A 14,007-nucleotide genomic window follows, 5' to 3' on the forward strand; every position below is an offset into this window, starting at 1 on the left:
GGCAGCCTGCTGGATTTCCATGAATATCAAGATGCCGCCCAGGGACAAGCTGCCACGTGTGCCAACTCGGGCTGCTTAGAGAGTGCCCATGGAGCTCTGCAAACTGAGACCAGGAACGTCGGGTGGTGGGTTTTGTTTCCCCGGGCAGAAGCATTTGTCAGTACCAGGTAGGCCCTCGTCCCTTCTTGGATGACAGCCTGCAGGATTTCCACGAATATCAAGGTGCTGCCCAGGGACAAGCTGCCACCTGTGCCAACTCGCGCTGCTTTGAGAGTGCCCATGGAGCTCTGCAAATTGAGACGAGGAACGTGCAGTGGTGGCTTTTGTTTCCCCGGGCAGAAGCATTTGCAGTACCAGATAGGCCCTCGGCCCTGCTTGGCCGGCAGCCTGCTGGATTTCCACGAATATCAAGATGCCGCCCAGTGACAAGCTGCCACCTGTGCCAACTCGGGCTGCATAGAGAGTTCCCACGGAGCTCTGCAAACTGAGACCCGGAACATGAGTTTGTGGGTTTTATTTCCCCGGGCAGAAGCCTTTGTCAGTACCAGGTAGGCCCTCGACCCTTTGTTCTCGGCTGCCTGCTGCAGGATTTCCACGAATATCAAGATGCCGCCCAGGGACTAGCTGCCACCTGTGTCAACTCTGGCTGCTTTGAGAGTGCCCACGGAACTCTGCAAACTGAGACCAGGAATGTGGGGTGCTGATTGTTGTTTCCCCGGGCAGAAGCCTTTGTCAGTACCAGGCAGGCCCTTGTTCCTTAGGGGTAGGCTGCTCTCTGGATTTCCACGAATATCAAGACGCCGCCCAGGGATAAGCTGCCACCTGTGCCAACTCGGGCTGCTTTGAGAGTGCCCATGGAGCTCTGGAAACTGAGACCAGGAACGTGGGGTGGTGGGTTTTGTTGCCCTGGGCAGAAGCATTTGCAATACCAGATAGGCCATCGGCCTTGGTTGGCCGGCAGCCTGCTGGATTTCCACGAATATCAAGATGCCGCCCAGGGACAAGCTGCCACCTGTGCCAACTCGGGCTTCTTTGAGAGTGCCCATGGAGCTCTGCAAACAGAGACCAGGAACGTGAGTTTGTATGTTTTATTTCCCCGGGAAGAAGCCGTTGTCAGTTCCAGGTTGGCCCTTGGTCCTTAAGGGCAGGCAGCCTGCTGGATTTCCACGAATATCAAGATGCTGCCAAGGGACGTGCTGCCACCTGTGCCAACTCGGGCTGCCTTTAGAGTGCCCACGGAACTCTTGAAACTGAAACCAGGAACGTGGGGTGGTGGGTTTTGTTTCCCCGGGCAGAAGCCTTTGTCAGTACCAGGTAGGCCCTTGGCCCTTAGGGGCAGGCTGGCAGCAGGATTTCCACGAATATCAAGATGCCGCCCAGGGACAAGCTGCCACCTGTGCCAACTCGGGCTGCTTTGAGAGTGCCCACGGAGCTCTGCAAACTGAGACCAGGAACGTGGGGTGCTGATTGTTGTTTCCCCGGGCAGAAGCCTTTGTCAGTACCAGGCAAGCCCTTGTTCCTTAGGGGTAGGCTGCTCTCTGTATTTCCACGAATATCAAGATGCCGCCCAGGGACAAGCTGCCACCTGTGCCAACTCGGGCTGCTTACAGATTGCCCATGGAGCTCTGCAAACTGAGACCAGGAACGTGGGGTGGTGGGTTTTGTTTCCCCGGGCAGAATTATTTGTCAGTACCAGGTAGGCCCTCGGCCCTTTGGGGCAGGCTGGCAGCCAGATTTCTACGAATATCACGATGATGCCCAGGGTCAAGCTGCCACCTGTGCCAGCTTGGGCTGCTTTGAGAGTGCCCATGGAGCTCTGCAAACTGAGACCAGGACCGAGGGGTGCTTAGTTTTGTTTTCCCTGGGCAGAAGCATTTGTCACTACCAGGTAAGCCCTTGGCCATTCGGGGCCGGCTGCCCGCTGGATTTCCACGAATATCAAGATGCCGCCCAGGGACAAGCTGCCACCTTTGGCAACTCGGGCTGCTTTGAGAGTGCCCATGGAGCTCTACAAACAGAAACCAGGAACATGGGGTGCTGAGTTTTATTTTCCCGGGCAGAAGCCTTTGTCATTACCAGATAGGCCCTCCGCCGTTTGTTCTCGGCTGCCTGCTGCAGGATTTCCAAGAATATGAAGATTCCGCCCAGGGACAAGCTGCCACCTGTGCCAACTCGGGCTGCTTTGAGATTGCCCATGGAGCTCTGCAAACTGAGACCAGGAACGTGGGGTGGTGGGTTCTGTTTCCCCAGGCAGAAGCCGTTGTCAGTACCAGGTAGGCCCTTGGTCCTTAAGGGCAGGCAGCCTGCTGGATTTCCACGAATATCAAGATGCCGCCCAGGGAAAAGCTGCCACCTGTGCCAACTCGGGCTGCCTTTAGAGTGCCCACGGAACTCTTGAAACTGAAACCAGGAACGTGGGGTGGTGGGTTTTGTTTCGCCGGGCAGAAGCCTTTGTCAGTACCAGGTAGGCCCTCCACCCTTAGGGGCAGGCTTGCTGCAGGATTTCCACGAATATCAAGATGCCGCCCCGGGTCAAGCTGCCACCTGTGTCAACTCGGGCTGCTTAGAGAGTGCCCATGAAGCTCTACAAACAGAAACCAGGAACATGGGGTGCTGAGTTTTATTTTCCCGGGCAGAAGCCTTTGTCAGTACGAGATAGGCCCTCGGCCCTTCGTTCTCAGCTGCCTGCTGCAGGATTTCCACGAATATGAAGATGCCGCCCAGGGATAAGCTGCCACCTGTGGCAACTCGGGCTGCTTAGAGAGTGCCCATGGAGCTCTGCAAACTGAGACCAGGAACGTGGGGTGGTAGGTTTTGTTTCCCCGGGCAGAAGCCTTTGTCAGTACCAGATAGGCCCTCGGCCCTTAGGGGCAGGCTGGCAGCCAGATTTCTACTAATATCAAGATGCCGCCCAGGGACAAGCTGCCACCTGTGCCAACTCAAGCTGCTTTGAGTCTGCCCATGGAACTCTTAAATCTGAAACCCGGTACGTGGGGTTGTGGGTTTTGTTTCCCTGGGCAGAAGCATTTGCAGTACCAGATAGGCCCTCGGCACTGCTTGGCCGGCAGCCTGCTGGATTTCCACGAATATCAAGATGCCGCCCAGGGACAAGCTGCTACCTGTGCCAACTCGGGCTGCTTTGAGAGTGCCCATGGAGCTCTGCAAACTGAGACCAGGAACGTGGGGTGGTGGGATTTGTTTCCCCAGGCAGAAGCCGTTGTCAGTACCAGGCAGGCCCTTGTTCCTTAGGGGTAGGCTGCTGTCTGGATTTCCACGAATATCAAGATGCCGCCCAGGGATAAGCTGCCACCTGTGCCAACTCAGGCTGTATAGAGAGTGCCCATGGAGCTCTGCAAACTGAGACCAGGAACGTGGGGTTGTGGGTTTTTTTTCCCCGGGTAGAAGCCTTTGTCAGTACCAGATAGGCCCTCGGCCCTGCTTGGCCAGCAGCCTGCTGGATTTCCACGAATATCAAGATGCCGCCCAGGGAAAAGCTGCTACCTGTGCCAACTCGGGCTGCTTTGAGAGTGCCCATGGAGCTCTGCAAACTGAGACCAGGAACATGAGTTTGTGGGTTTTATTTCCCCGGGCAGAAGCCTTTGTCAGTACCAGGTAGGCCCTCGGCCCTTTGGGGTAGGCTGGCAGCAGGATTTCCACGAATATCAAGATGCCGCCCAGGGACAAGCTGCCACCTGTGCCATCTCAGGCTGCTTTGAGAGTGCCCATGGAGCTCTACAAACAGAAACCAGGAACATGGGGTGCTGAGTTTTATTTTCCCGGGCAGAAGCCTTTGTCAGTACCAGGCAGGCCCTTGTTCCTTAGGGGTAGGCTGCTCTCTGGATTTCCACGAATATCAAGATGCCGCCCAGGGACAAGCTGCTACCTGTGGCAACTCGGGCTGCTTTGAGAGTGCCCATGGAGCTCTGCAAACTGAGACCAGGACCGAGGGGTGCTTAGTTTTGTTTTCCCTGGGCAGAAGCATTTGTCACTACCAGGTAAGCCCTTGGCCATTCGGGGCCGGCTGCCCGCTGGATTTCCACGAATATCAAGATGCCGCCCAGGGACAAGCTGCCACCTGTGCCAACTCGGGCTGCTTTGAGAGTGCCCATGGAGCTCTGCAAACTGAGACCAGGAACGTGCAGTGGTGGCTTTTGTTTCCACGGGCAGAAGCCTTTGTCAGTGCCAGGCAGGCTCTTGTTCCTTAGGGGTAGGCTGCTGTCTGGATTTCCACGAATATCAAGATGCCGCCCAGGGACAAGCTGCCACCTTTGGCAACTCGCGCTGCTTTGAGAGTGCCCATGGAGCTCTACAAACAGAAACCAGGAACATGGGGTGCTGAGTTTTATTTTCCCGGGCAGAAGCCTTTGTCAATGCCAGATAGGCCCTCCGCCGTTTGTTCTCGGCTGCCTGTTGCAGGATTTCCACGAATATGAAGATTCCGCCCAGGGACAAGCTGCCACCTGTGCCAACTCGGGCTGCTTAGAGAGTGTCCACGGAGCTCTGCAAATTGAGACCAGGAATGTGGGGTGGTGGGTTTTGTTTCCCCAGGCAGAAGCCTTTGTCAGTGCCAGGTAAGCCCTTGGTCCTTAAGGGCAGGCAGCCTGCTGGATTTCCACGAATATGAAGATGCTGCCAAGGGACATGCTGCCACCTGTGCCAACTCGGGCTGCCTTTAGAGTGCCCACGGAACTCTTCAAACTGAAACCAGGAACGTGGGGTGGTGGGTTTTGTTTCCCCGGGCAGAAGCCTTTGTCAGTACCAGGTAGGCCCTCCACCCTTAGGGGCAGGCTTGCTGCAGGATTTCCACGAATATCAAGATGCCGCCCCGGGTCAAGCTGCCACCTGTGTCAACTCGGGCTGCTTAGAGAGTGCCCATGAAGCTCTACAAACAGAAACCAGGAACATGGGGTGCTGAGTTTTATTTTCCCGGACAGAAGCCTTTGTCAGTACCAGATAGGCCCTCGGCCCTTCGTTCTCGGCTGCCTGCTGGATTTCCACGAATATCAAGATGCCGCCCAGGGAAAAGCTGCTACCTGTTGCAACTCTGGCTGCTTTGAGTGTGCCTATGGAGCTCTGCAAACTGAGACCAGGAACGTGGGGTGGTGGGTTTTGTTTCCCCAGGCAGAAGCCACTGTCAGTACCAGGTAGGCCCTCCGCCCTTTGTTCTCGGCTGCCTGCTGCAGGATTTCCATGAATATCAAGATGCCGCCCAGGGACAAGCTGCCACCTGTGCCAACTCGCGCGGCTTTGAGAGTGCCCATGGAGCTCTGCAAACAGAGACCAGGAACGTGAGTTTGTATGTTTTATTTCCCCGGGAAGAAGCCGTTGTCAGTTCCAGGTTGGCCCTTGGTCCTTAAGGGCAGGCAGCCTGCTGGATTTCCACGAATATCAAGATGCTGCCAAGGGACATGCTGCCACCTGTGCCAACTCGGGCTGCCTTTAGAGTGCCCACGGAACTCTTGAAACTGAAACCAGGAACGTGGGGTGGTGGGTTTTGTTTCCCCGGGCAGAAGCCTTTGTCAGTACCAGGTAGGCCCTTGGCCCTTAGGGGCAGGCTGGCAGCAGGATTTCCACGAATATCAAGATGCCGCCCAGGGACAAGCTGCCACCTGTGCCAACTCGGGCTGCTTTGAGAGTGCCCACGGAGGTCTGCAAACTGAGACCAGGAACGTGGGGTGCTGATTGTTGTTTCCCCGGGCAGAAGCCTTTGTCAGTACCAGGCAAGCCCTTGTTCCTTAGGGGTAGGCTGCTCTCTGTATTTCCACGAATATCAAGATGCCGCCCAGGGACAAGCTGCCACCTGTGCCAACTCGGGCTGCTTACAGATTGCCCATGGAGCTCTGGAAACTGAGACCAGGAACGTGGGGTGGTGGGTTTTGTTTCCCCGGGCAGAATTATTTGTCAGTACCAGGTAGGCCCTCGGCCCTTTGGGGCAGGCTGGCAGCCAGATTTCTACGAATATCACGATGATGCCCAGGGTCAAGCTGCCACCTGTGCCAGCTCGGGCTGCTTTGAGAGTGCCCATGGAGCTCTGCAAACTGAGACCAGGACCGAGGGGTGCTTAGTTTTGTTTTCCCTGGGCAGAAGCATTTGTCACAACCAGGTAAGCCCTTGGCCATTCGGGGCCGGCTGCCCGCTGGATTTCCACGAATATCAAGATGCCGCCCAGGGACAAGCTGCCACCTTTGGCAACTCGGGCTGCTTTGAGAGTGCCCATGGAGCTCTACAAACAGAAACCAGGAACATGGGGTGCTGAGTTTTATTTTCCCGGGCAGAAGCCTTTGTCATTACCAGATAGGCCCTCCGCCGTTTGTTCTCGGCTGCCTGCTGCAGGATTTCCAAGAATATGAAGATTCCGCCCAGGGACAAGCTGCCACCTGTGCCAACTCGGGCTGCTTTGAGATTGCCCATGGAGCTCTGCAAACTGAGACCAGGAACGTGGGGTGGTGGGTTTTGTTTCCCCAGGCAGAAGCCGTTGTCAGTACCAGGTAGGCCCTTGGTCCTTAAGGGCAGGCAGCCTGCTGGATTTCCACGAATATCAAGATGCCGCCCAGGGAAAAGCTGCCACCTGTGCCAACTCGGGCTGCCTTTAGAGTGCCCACGGAACTCTTGAAACTGAAACCAGGAACGTGGGGTGGTGGGTTTTGTTTCGCCGGGCAGAAGCCTTTGTCAGTACCAGGTAGGCCCTCCACCCTTAGGGGCAGGCTTGCTGCAGGATTTCCACGAATATCAAGATGCCGCCCCGGGTCAAGCTGCCACCTGTGTCAACTCGGGCTGCTTAGAGAGTGCCCATGAAGCTCTACAAACAGAAACCAGGAACATGGGGTGCTGAGTTTTATTTTCCCGGGCAGAAGCCTTTGTCAGTACGAGATAGGCCCTCGGCCCTTCGTTCTCGGCTGCCTGCTGCAGGATTTCCACGAATATGAAGATGCCGCCCAGGGATAAGCTGCCACCTGTGGCAACTCGGGCTGCTTAGAGAGTGCCCATGGAGCTCTGCAAACTGAGACCAGGAACGTGGGGTGGTAGGTTTTGTTTCCCCGGGCAGAAGCCTTTGTCAGTACCAGATAGGCCCTCGGCCCTTAGGGGCAGGCTGGCAGCCAGATTTCTACTAATATCAAGATGCCGCCCAGGGACAAGCTGCCACCTGTGCCAACTCAAGCTGCTTTGAGTCTGCCCATGGAACTCTTAAATCTGAAACCCGGTACGTGGGGTTGTGGGTTTTGTTTCCCTGGGCAGAAGCATTTGCAGTACCAGATAGGCCCTCGGCACTGCTTGGCCGGCAGCCTGCTGGATTTCCACGAATATCAAGATGCCGCCCAGGGACAAGCTGCTACCTGTGCCAACTCGGGCTGCTTTGAGAGTGCCCATGGAGCTCTGCAAACTGAGACCAGGAACGTGGGGTGGTGGGATTTGTTTCCCCAGGCAGAAGCCGTTGTCAGTACCAGGCAGGCCCTTGTTCCTTAGGGGTAGGCTGCTCTCTGGATTTCCACGAATATCAAGATGCCGCCCAGGGATAAGCTGCCACCTGTGCCAACTCAGGCTGTATAGAGAGTGCCCATGGAGCTCTGCAAATGAGACCAGGAATGTGGGGTTGTGGGTTTTTTTTCCCCGGGTAGAAGCCTTTGTCAGTACCAGATAGGCCCTCGGCCCTGCTTGGCCAGCAGCCTGCTGGATTTCCACGAATATCAAGATGCCGCCCAGGGAAAAGCTGCTACCTGTGCCAACTCGGGCTGCTTTGAGAGTGCCCACGGAGCTCTGCAAACTGAGACCAGGAACATGAGTTTGTGGGTTTTATTTCCCCGGGCAGAAGCCTTTGTCAGTACCAGGTAGGCCCTCGGCCCTTTGGGGTAGGCTGGCAGCAGGATTTCCACGAATATCAAGATGCCGCCCAGGGACAAGCTGCCACCTGTGCCAACTCGGGCTGCTTTGAGAGTGCCCATGGAGCTCTACAAACAGAAACCAGGAACATGGGGTGCTGAGTTTTATTTGCCCGGGCAGAAGCCTTTGTCAGTACCAGGCAGGCCCTTGTTCCTTAGGGGTAGGCTGCTCTCTGTATTTCCACGAATATCAAGATGCCGCCCAGGGACAAGCTGCTACCTGTGGCAACTCGGGCTGCTTAGAGAGTGCCCATGGAGCTCTGCAAACTGAGACCAGGACCGAGGGGTGCTTAGTTTTGTTTTCCCTGGGCAGAAGCATTTGTCACTACCAGGTAAGCCCTTGGCCATTCGGGGCCGGCTGCCCGCTGGATTTCCACGAATATCAAGATGCCGCCCAGGGACAAGCTGCCACCTGTGCCAACTCGGGCTGCTTTGAGAGTGCCCATGGAGCTCTGCAAACTGAGACCAGGAACGTGCAGTGGTGGCTTTTGTTTCCACGGGCAGAAGCCTTTGTCAGTGCCAGGCAGGCTCTTGTTCCTTAGGGGTAGGCTGCCCGCTGGATTTCCACGAATATCAAGATGCCGCCCAGGGACAAGCTGCCACCTTTGGCAACTCGCGCTGCTTTGAGAGTGCCCATGGAGCTCTACAAACAGAAACCAGGAACATGGGGTGCTGAGTTTTATTTTCCCGGGCAGAAGCCTTTGTCATTACCAGATAGGCCCTCCGCCGTTTGTTCTCGGCTGCCTGTGTCAGGATTTCCACGAATATGAAGATTCCGCCCAGGGACAAGCTGCCACCTGTGCCAACTCGGGCTGCTTAGAGAGTGTCCACGGAGCTCTGCAAATTGAGACCAGGAATGTGGGGTGGTGGGTTTTGTTTCCCCAGGCAGAAGCCTTTGTCAGTGCCAGGTAAGCCCTTGGTCCTTAAGGGCAGGCAGCCTGCTGGATTTCCACGAATATGAAGATGCTGCCAAGGGACATGCTGCCACCTGTGCCAACTCGGGCTGCCTTTAGAGTGCCCACGGAACTCTTCAAACTGAAACCAGGAACGTGGGGTGGTGGGTTTTGTTTCGCCGGGCAGAAGCCTTTGTCAGTACCAGGTAGGCCCTCCACCCTTAGGGGCAGGCTTGCTGCAGGATTTCCACGAATATCAAGATGCCGCCCAGGGTCAAGCTGCCACCTGTGTCAACTCGGGCTGCTTTGAGAGTGCCCATGGAGCTCTACAAACAGAAACCAGGAACATGGGGTGCTGAGTTTTATTTTCCCGGACAGAAGCCTTTGTCAGTACCAGATAGGCCCTCGGCCCTTCGTTCTCGGCTGCCTGCTGGATTTTCACGAATATCAAGATGCCGCCCAGGGAAAAGCTGCTACCTATTGCAACTCTGGCTGCTTTGAGTGTGCCTATGGAGCTCTGCAAACTGAGACCAGGAACGTGGGGTGGTGGGTTTTGTTTCCCCAGGCAGAAGCCACTGTCAGTACCAGGTAGGCCCTCCGCCCTTTGTTCTCGGCTGCCTGCTGCAGGATTTCCATGAATATCAAGATGCCGCCCAGGGACAAGCTGCCACCTGTGCCAACTCGCGCGGCTTTGAGAGTGCCCATGGAGCTCTGCAAACAGAGACCAGGAACGTGAGTTTGTATGTTTTATTTCCCCGGGAAGAAGCCGTTGTCAGTTCCAGGTTGGCCCTTGGTCCTTAAGGGCAGGCAGCCTGCTGGATTTCCACGAATATCAAGATGCTGCCAAGGGACATGCTGCCACCTGTGCCAACTCGGGCTGCCTTTAGAGTGCCCACGGAACTCTTGAAACTGAAACCAGGAACGTGGGGTGGTGGGTTTTGTTTCCCCGGGCAGAAGCCTTTGTCAGTACCAGGTAGGCCGTTGGCCCTTAGGGGCAGGCTGGCAGCAGGATTTCCACGAATATCAAGATGCCGCCCAGGGACAAGCTGCCACCTGTGCCAACTCGGGCTGCTTTGAGAGTGCCCACGGAGCTCTGCAAACTGAGACCAGGAACGTGGGGTGCTGATTGTTGTTTCCCCGGGCAGAAGCCTTTGTCAGTACCAGGCAAGCCCTTGTTCCTTAGGGGTAGGCTGCTCTCTGTATTTCCACGAATATCAAGATGCCGCCCAGGGACAAGCTGCCACCTGTGGCAACTCGGGCTGCTTAGAGAGTGCCCATGGAGCTCTGCAAACTGAGAGCAGGAACGTGGGGTGGTGGGTTTTGTTTCCCCGGGCAGAAGCATTTGTCAGTACCAGGTAGGCCCTTGTTCCTTAGGGGTAGGCTGCTCTCTGGATTTCCACGAATATCAAGATGCCGCCCAGGGACAAGCTGCCACCTGTGCCAGCTCGGGCTGCTTTGAGAGTGCCCATGGAGCTCTGCAAACTGAGACCAGGACCGAGGGGTGCTTAGTTTTGTTTTCCCTGGGCAGAAGCATTTGTCACTACCAGGTAAGCCCTTGGCCATTCTGGGCCGGCTGCCCGCTGGATTTCCACGAATATCAAGATGCCGCCCAGGGACAAGCTGCCACCTGTGCCAACTCCGGCTGCTTTGAGAGTGCCCATGGAGCTCTGCAAACTGAGACCAGGAACGTGCAGTGGTGGCTTTTGTTTCCACGGGCAGAAGCCTTTGTCAGTGCCAGGCAGGCCCTTGTTCCTTAGGGGTAGGCTGCTCTCTGGATTTCCACGAATATCAAGATGCCGCCCAGGGACAAGCTGCCACATGTGCCAACTCGGGCTGCTTTGAGAGTGCCCACGGAGCTCTGCAAACTGAGACCAGGAATGTGGGGTGCTTATTTTTGTTTCCCTGGGCAGAAGCCTTTGTCAGTACCAGGCAGGCTCTTGTTCCTTAGGGGTAGGCTGGCAGCAGGATTTCCACGAATATCAAGATGCCGCCCAGGGACAAGCTGCCACCTGTGGCAGCTCGGGCTGCTTAGAGAGTGCCCACGGAGCTCTGCAAGCTGAGACCAGGAACGTGGCGTGCTGATTGTTGTTTCCCCGGGCAGAAGCCTTTGTCAGTACCAGGCAGGCCCTTGTTCCTTAGGGGTAGGCTGCTGTCTGGATTTCCACGAATATCAAGATGCCGCCCAGGGACAAGCTGCCACCTGTGGCAACTCGGGCTGCTTAGAGAGTGCCCATGGAGCTCTGCAAACTGAGAGCAGGAACGTGGGGTGGTGGGTTTTGTTTCCCCGGGCAGAAGCCTTTGTCAGTACCAGGTAGGCCCTCGGCCATTAGGGGCAGGCTGGCAGCCAGATTTCTACGAATATCAAGAGGTTGCCCAGGGTCAAGCTGCCACCTTTGCCAACTCGGGCTGCTTTGAGAGTGCCCATGGAACTCTGCAAACTGAGACCAGGAACGTGGGGTGGTGGGTTTTGTTTCCCCGAGCAGAAGCATTTGTCAGTACCAGGTAGGACCTCGGCCCTTAGGGGCAGGCTGGCAGCTAGATTTCTAATAATATCAAGATGCCGCCCAGAGTCAAGCTGCCACCTGTGCCAACTCGCGCGGCTTTGAGAGTGCCCGTGGAGCTCTGCAAACTGAGACCAGGACCGAGGGGTGCTTAGTTTTGTTTTCCCTGGGCAGAACCCTTTGTCACTACCAGGTAAGCCCTTGGCCCTTCGTTCTCGGCTGCCCGCTGGATTTCCACGAATATCAAGGTGCTGCCCAGGGACAAGCTGCCACCTGTGCCAACTCGGGCTGCTGAGAGAGTGCCCATGGAGCTCTGCAAACTGAGACCAGGAACGTGGGGCGGTGGGTTTTGTTTCCCCAGGCAGAAGCCGTTGTCAGTACCAGGTAGGCCCTTGGTCCTTAAGGGCAGGCAGCATGCTGGATTTCCACGAATATCAAGATGCCGCCCAGGGACAAGCTGCCACCTGTGCCAACTCGGGCTGCTTTGAGAGTGACCACGGAGCTCTGCAAACTGAGACCAGGAACATGAGTTTGTGGGTTTTGTTTCCCCGGGCAGAAGCCTTTGTCAGTACCAGGTAGGCCCTCGGCCCTTTGGGGTAGGCTGACAGCAGGATTTCCACGAATATCAAGATGCCGCCCAGGGACAAGCTGCCACCTGTGCCAACTCGGGCTGCTTTGAGAGTGCCCATGGAGCTCTGCAAACTGAGACCAGGAATGTGGGGTTGTGGGTTTTGTTTCCCCGGGCAGAAGCATTTGCAGTACCAGATAGGCCCTCGGCCCTGCTTGGCGGGCAGCCTGCTGGATTTCCACGAATATCAAGATGACGCCCAGGGACATGCTGCTACCTGTGCCAATTCGGGCTGCTTTGAGAGTGCCCATGGAGCTCTGCAAACTGAGACCAGGAACGTGGGGTGGTGGGTTTTATTTCCCCGGGCAGAAGCATTTGTCAGTACCAGATAGGCCCTCGGCCCTTCGTTCTCGGCTGCCTGCTGGATTTCCACGAATATCAAGATGCCGCCCAGGGACAAGCTGCCACCTGTGCCAACTCGGGCTGCTTAGAGAGTGCCCATGGAGCTCTGCAAACTGAGACCAGGAATGTGGGGTGCTTATTTTTGTTTCCCCGGGCAGAAGCCTTTGTCAGTACCAGGCAGGCCCTTGTTCCTTAGAGGTAGGCTGCTCTCTGGATTTCCACGAATATCAAGATGCCACCCAGGGATGAGCTGCCACCTGTGCCAACTCGGGCTGCTTAGAGAGTGCCCATGGAGCTCTGCAAACTGAGACCAGGAATGTGGGGTGGTGGGTTTTGTTTCCCCAGGCAGCAGCCTTTGTCAGTACCAGGTAGGCCCTTGGTCCTTAAGGGCAGACTTGCTGCAGGATTTCCACGAATATCAAGATGCCGCCCAGGGACAAGCTGCCACCTGTGCCAACTCGGGCTGCTTTGAGTGTGCCCATGGAACTCTTAAATCTGAAACCAGGAACGTGGGGTTGTGGGTTTTGTTTCCCCGGGCAGAAGCATTTGCAGTACCAGATAGGCCCTTGGTCCTGCTTGGCCGGCAGCCTGCTGGATTTCCACGAATATCAAGATGACGCCCAGGGACAAGCTGCTACCTGTGCCAACTCGGGCTGCTTAGAGAGTGCCCATGGAACTCTGCAAACTGAGACCAGGAACGTGAGGTGGTGGGTTTTGTTTCCCCGGGCAGAAGCCTTTGTCAGTACCAGGTAGGCCCTCGGCCCTTCGGGGCCGGCTGCCTGCTGGATTTCCACGAATTTCAAGATGCCGCCCAGGGACAAGCTGCCACCTGTGCCAACTCGGGCTGCTTAGAGAGTGCCCATGGAGCTCTGCAAACTGAGACCAGCAACGTGGGGTGGTGGGTTTTGTTTCCCCGGGCAGAAGCCTTTGTCAGTACCAGGTAGGCCCTCGAACCTTTGGGGTCGGCTTGCAGCAGGATTTCCACGTATATCAAGATGCCACCCAGGGACAAGCTGCCACCTGTGCCAACTCGGGCTGCTTTGGGCGTGCCCACGGAGCTCTGCAAACTGAGACCAGGAATGTGGGGTGCTTATTTTTGTTTCCCCGGGCAGAAGCCTTTGTCAGTACCAGGCAGGCCCTTGTTCCTTAGGGGTAGGCTGCTCTCTGGATTTCCACGAATATCAAGATGCCACCCAGGGATGAGCTGCCACCTGTGGCAACTCGGGCTGCTTTGAGAGTGCCCATGGGGCTCTGCAAACTGAGGCCAGGAACATGAGTTTGTGGGTTTTATTTCCCGGGCAGAAGCCTTTGTCAGTACCAGGTAGTCCCTCGGCCCTTAGGGGCAGGCTGGCAGCCAGATTTCTAATAATATCAAGATGCCGCCCAGGGACAAGCTGCCACCTGTGCCAACTCGCGCGGCTTTGAGAGTGCCCATGGAGCTCTGCAAACTGAGACCAGGACCCAGGGGTGCTTAGTTTTGTTTTCCCTGGGCAGAACCCTTTGTCACTACCAGGGAAGCCCTTGGCCCTTCGGGGCCGGCTGCCCGCTGGATTTCCACAAATATCAAGGTGCTTCCCAGGGACAAGCTGCCACCTGTGCCAACTCGGGCTGCTTAGAGAGTGCCCATGGAGCTCTGCAAACTGAGACCAGGAACGTGGGGTGGTGGGTTTTGTTTCCCCAGGCAGAAGCCTTTGTCAGTACCAGGTAGGCCCTTGGTCCTTAAGGGCAGGCAGCCTGCTGGATTTCCACGAATATCAAGATGCCGC

This window comes from Motacilla alba, unplaced genomic scaffold (genome assembly GCF_015832195.1).
Source record: "Motacilla alba alba isolate MOTALB_02 unplaced genomic scaffold, Motacilla_alba_V1.0_pri HiC_scaffold_37, whole genome shotgun sequence".
Taxonomy (NCBI): Eukaryota; Metazoa; Chordata; class Aves; order Passeriformes; family Motacillidae; genus Motacilla; species Motacilla alba.